The sequence below is a fragment of the Atheta coriaria genome, unplaced genomic scaffold, assembly GCF_025399875.1.
Source record: "Atheta coriaria isolate IRGN ID8LTWV9N9 unplaced genomic scaffold, Caltech_Dcor_3.1 hic_scaffold_6_pilon, whole genome shotgun sequence".
NCBI lineage: Eukaryota > Metazoa > Arthropoda > Insecta > Coleoptera > Staphylinidae > Dalotia > Dalotia coriaria.
The window spans coordinates 3,060,089-3,065,715 of NW_027045448.1; the positions used below are offsets into that span (position 1 = coordinate 3,060,089).

The 5,627-nt window shown below is 37.0% G+C and overlaps 1 long non-coding RNA gene across 2 annotated transcripts; it reads left to right on the forward strand.

The window, feature by feature from the left end:
- Positions 1-3,487: 3,487 nt before the first annotated feature.
- LOC135794325 (uncharacterized) lies at positions 3,488-5,393 on the forward strand. 2 transcript variants are annotated; one of them, XR_010548867.1, is made up of 2 exons: positions 3,488-3,848; positions 4,166-5,393. It is a non-coding gene; the product is annotated as an uncharacterized lncRNA (long non-coding RNA). The 2 variants fall into 2 exon arrangements; XR_010548866.1 differs by lacking the exon at positions 3,488-3,848 and adding an exon at positions 3,909-4,083.
- Positions 5,394-5,627: the final 234 nt, after the last annotated feature.

The window sequence follows — 5,627 nt, forward strand, 5'->3', positions numbered from 1 at the left end:
CCATTTAGAAGTGCCCCAAAACTCTCTTTAAAAATTGACAATGTTCAAAAAATTTAAAACATAGCGCGCAAAACACCCTGTGTCTCGCGAATTAATTGAACTTATTAAAGTTTGTCACGCCAATTTTAAAGTTAAAAAAATCTATACACAATACATTCCTTTTCAATCTTCAAATCCTTCCGCAAGTGCCTTAAAATGCCCTTTAAAAATTGGCATTTTTCAAAAAAATTGAAAACATGGTGTGGAAAACACCATGTATCTCGCGAACTAATTGACTTTATTAAAGTTTGTCACCTCCATTTTGAAGTTCGAAAGTTGCCCTACACGAAGTATAACCTTTTGATTACCGATCTCTTCTGGAAGTGCCCTAAAATGCCATTCAATAATTGGCATTCTTCAAAAAAAATTGAAAATATGGTGTGCAAAACACTCTGTATCTCGTAAACTAATTGATTTCTTTAGAATTTAACACCGCCATATTAAAGTTCAAGAGTTCCTTTACACGGTACATGCCTTACCAATCTTCCAGTCCTTCCGGAAGTGCCCTAAAATGCCTTTTGAAAATTGGCATTTTTCAAACAAATTGAAAACATGGTCTGAAAAACATCCTGTATATTGAGAACTATTTAACTTTTTTGAAATTTTTTACCGCCATCTTGAAGTTCGAGAGTCTCTCTAAGTGATCCATATCTCCTAACCTTTTCAGAAGTGCCCTAAAAAGCACTTCAGATATAGCCAGTTTTGTCCCAATAATTTCATTTTTCGGTTGAATAACAGGGACCAACTTTTTTGTTAACTCTTTTTTCGGTCGAAGAACAGGGTCCAACTTATTTTCTTAAAAATATTTTTGATCGAACAACAGGGTCAAACTTTTTTGTTAAAATATTTTGGGTCATAGATCAGAGTCGAACTTTTTAATTTAAATTTTTTTCGGTCGAAGAACAGGGCGAACATACTTTCTTAAAATATTTTTGGGCGAACAACAGGGTCGAACTTTTTTGTTTAATTTTTTTTTGGTCGAAGAACAGAGTCGAACTTATTTTCTTTAAAAAAATTTCGGCTGAACAACAGAGTCGGACTTTTTTTTTAAATTTTCCCGTGAAAGCGGCGAGATTAAATTGCGATTATCTCGAGAACTAAAAGGGCTACGGAAAAAAGGACTTCATATTCTTGATCCTTAAAAAATTCTCTTCAAGATAGCACCCTTTTTAAAAAATGACCCAAAATGCATAAAAAAATTTAAAAAACATTTTATTATAAAAAAGGCAAAAGATTTTTCTTTTTTATGTTCGAAATTAAAAGTTGGAATTTTTAAATTCTGTTTTCGGATTCGGATAGATCATTTCATTCTATATCGATTATTTTAGTAACTTTTTTGGCTAGCATTTACTGTTTAGGCCATATTTGCAAAAAATTTATGTAATTTGAATAGCGACACAACCAGACTTAATTAGAGTTATTATTATCAAAAAGCTTTATTTTAGAACAAAATTTTATTAAAATAAAGTATGTGGAATCACATGTTCTCCTATATTTAGTAATAAAAAGTTGTAATTTCCTATTTTTATTTTTTGCTTAGGAAATGATAGAGAAAACGAATAAACCCGTTTTTCGCACTTATCTTGAAAACCATTAGAGATAGGGAAAAACGGTTTTCATATTTGTATGTAGAATTATATTTTACATTACATAACATGTTAAAATTTTTAGTTATCAACACTTATGTAATAATTAAAAGTGGTTAATAACTTGAAAACTAATTAAGATAGGGCAACCAAACCTGTATTAATGGAATCCTGGTGATGTCTTACCTCAATTGGAAACATTTGGGGAAAATCGGAAAGGTGGTTTTATTTGATCAGTTCAGAATTTACCATCTATTTTCCGAAATAATGATGTTATCGGGAAATTGACTTAATATTTTTCATCCCCTTGGAAAACTCAATCGTTTAGCGTTTTCCATTTTCTTCTAGCTTAAAAAATTTTTTTTGAGTCCAAAAAGAGTCAAGTGTAACCTCTTGATATTTTTGAGAGGTCTTCGGTCAACTTTGGAAAATGGAAAAACTAAATCTGCCATTTTATAGATCCATATGACGGCATGAACAAAATGAAGAAAGTTCTTTCCTATCTGTATTATTTTCCGAGAAAATAGCAGCGGAAATTTTTTTACGCAGAGGTTATATTTCAAATTTTTTAAATGTTATCTTATCAAGGATTTGATGCTGAACATCGGGGCGCTTTTACTTTTTGCTTATCTCTATTAGTTCCTGAGATAATTGATTCTTAAGTTTCGATGGGAATGCACATTTCACTTAATGAGATTTACTGGAAAATTCTTTACTGCTATTAGGTGAAAAGTTGTTTAAATTGTATCAATAAGAGCCCCTCTATACAATGAGGTAGTATTCAATATTTAATTAAACAACTCTTTTAAATGTCTGGCGCCTCCGCCAATTTTTTCATAATTAATAACTTTTATTAAATTTAAAAAAATGACTGTTTTATCGTTCTGGAATTCAAAATTCCAACTTTTTAGTTCATGTTTTGACGCAAAAATTTTAAGAAAAAAGTACGACTCTGTTGTTCATGCAAAAAAAATTAAGAAAAAAGTTCCACCCTGTTATTCGACCAAAAAAATGCAACCTTGTTCTTTAACCAAAAAAAATTAAGGAAAAAATTCGACCCTGTTCTTGGACCGAAAAAAATTTTAACAAAAAAGTTCGACCCTGTTCTTCGGCCACAAAATGAAATTTTTCGGACAAAAATGGCTATTTTCAAAGTGATTTTTAGAGCACTTCTGAAAGAACTAGGGGTTGGAAAGATATGGATTGCGTAGAGGAACTCTCGCACTTTAAGATGGCGGTAAAAAACTTCAAAAAAGTCCAATAGTTCTCAAGATACAGGGTGTTCTTCACCCCATGTTTTCAATTTTATTTGAAAAATGCAAATTTTCAGAAGGCATTTCAGGGCACTTCCGGAAGGGCTGGAAGATAAAAAAGATATGCATCGGTTAGAGGAACTCTTGAGCTTTAATGTGGCCGTGACGAATGCAAATAAAGTTAATTATTTCACGAGATACAGAGTGATTTATACACTATGTTTTCAATATTTTTTTAAAATACCTGTGGGATCGGTGAGTGAGTGCAAATGTTATAATTGATGAGTGAGTAAAAGACACGATGTTTATTATCACGAACAATGTTTATTAAGAAGTCTTGAAGAAGTATAGTTAAGAAGTATTGTAGAGAAGAATAGTTAAGAACTGTAGTGTTTGAAGTAATGTCAAGAACTGTCCTTCCTAAACCCTTGTCACCCACCAGCAACCCTTCAGGTTGATGGGTGGTGACAAGAAATTTGGAAGTAGGAAGAAAGTAATAGATTGGATTGGTAGAAGAAAGTGTATGACATTGAAGAGAGGGAAAGCTGACCATTGGATTCTGGGAATCCGAGTCGTGCCAAACCGTCCGACTCGGGGATTAGGTTTTCAAGGTAATAAAAGATATTAGGAAATTTGGGAATTTTGGATGAAGAATTACGGTATACAATAAAGATGAAGAAAGTTATAAAGTTTTGAAATACAGAAATAAGCTTTGGGTAAAGATCCCCACAGTACCCCCCTACCAGTGATAAAGTTACCGGAAAGGCCGGAAGAAGCTCTTCGGAGTTGGTATTGCATGCAGCAGAGGTGATGCGCGTCGCATTGAGATGAAATCTTGAGAACCACGCCTGGAAACAGTCGGTGAGTCGTGCCTGCTTCCCAGCTCTCGTCGTTCGAGAGTTGTTGGCGAGAGGTTGCAGCAGTGGTGTGCGCGTCGCACTGAGATGAGAACCCAGCCTGGAAACAGTCGGTAAGTCGTACCTGTCTCCCAGATCTCGTCGTTCGAGACTTGTTGGCGAGGGTTGCAACAGTGATGTGCGCGTCGCACTGAGATGAAATCTTGGGAACCCAGTCCGGAAACAGTCGGTGAGTCGTACCTGTCTCCCAGCTCTCGTCGTTCGAGAGTTGTTGGTAGAGCATGCAGCAGAGCTGATGTGCGCGTTGCACTGAGATGAAATCCTGCGAACCCAGCGTGGAAACAGTCGGTGAGTCGTACCTGCCTCCTAAGTCTTGTCGTTTGAGAGAGTTGCTTAAAGAGACTTGCGGATTCTCCGGGATTGGTTGTAGTTGCTGCTGCTGGATCTCTGGTTGAACTGGGATCTCTGTCGGGTTGGTCGAAGTTGTGAGCACCATGCTTTTTAGAGTACAGTTCTGGAAAACGTCTCTAGGGTAGGTACATTCGTGGCAAACGTGCCACGGCTATGGTGTTTGTTTTCTTCTTAACCCTGGCGGTTTTTCTTCTGTTGTGCCTGTGTAGACATACCACTTGTGGCATGTTGTTACACTTTAACGGCAGGAAGGATGTTGTACGGTCGAAGGACCTGGTGATGTGATGCGATGCAATACCTGGCTGTGATGATGGTACTCCAGAGTGTGGTTGAGAAGGCGGTGGGTTATTAGAGTTAGACCTACCCTTGTGGGTGAGAATGAAGTGGTATAGAATGCGGAGGAAAAGTATGTGACGGGAGTTTAAGATGCGGCGGCATGTGCGGTGGTGGACCACCATGTGGACACATGCCTGGCAGTGGAAAACAACTGCATACTAGGCATACCAGGATGAGGCGGCACCTGGTGCGGCGATGTTGGACGTCCTGGGTGATAACTCGGAACGTGCGGTTGATGCATCGTAGGTGCAGAAGTATGGAATGATGCCTTCTGCCGTGGAAGTTGTAGCTGAAGAGGCATCGAAGATTGAGTCCTTGGTAGCGGTTGATGTTGCGTTCGTCGTAGACATTGTTGTGTTGCACTCAGATATTGACTCACCAGGTACCCACAAAATAAAAACTAACGTGTGTTTAATGTTCGCAAAGATCACGTCGGGGTCACCAATTTGTGGGATCGGTGAGTGAGTGCAAATGTTATAATTGATGAGTGAGTAAAGACACGATGTTTATTATCACGAACAATGTTTATTAAGAAGTCTTGAAGAAGTATAGTTAAGAAGTATTGTAGAGAAGAATAGTTAAGAACTGTAGAGTTTGAAGTAATGTCAAGAACTGTCCTTCCTAAACCCTTGTCACCCACCAGCAACCCTTCAGGTTGATGGGTGGTGACAAGAAATTTGGAAGTAGGAAGAAAGTAATAGATTGGATTGGTAGAAGAAAGTGTATGACATTGAAGAGAGGGAAAGCTGACCATTGGATTCTGGGAATCCGAGTCGTGCCAAACCGTCCGACTCGGGGATTAGGTTTTTCAAGGTAATAAAAGATATTAGGAAATTTGGGAATTTTGGATGAAGAATTACGGTATACAATAAAGATGAAGAAAGTTATAAAGTTTTGAAATACAGAAATAAGCTTTGGGTAAAGATCCCCACAATTGATCTATAAACAGTATAACAGAATTTTTATTGTTTCTGTCATTCAGTACATCCACTCACCCATCACAACCATGAACGATTCAAGAAACAAAGAGTCGAATTCAAATTTTACTTTTAAGGACATTCTGAGATGTCGCTAAGATGTCCTTTTCGACTATAAATTTTCTCGCGTTTTTATCATATCGTTGTTGTAAAGTGTAGTAAACATAC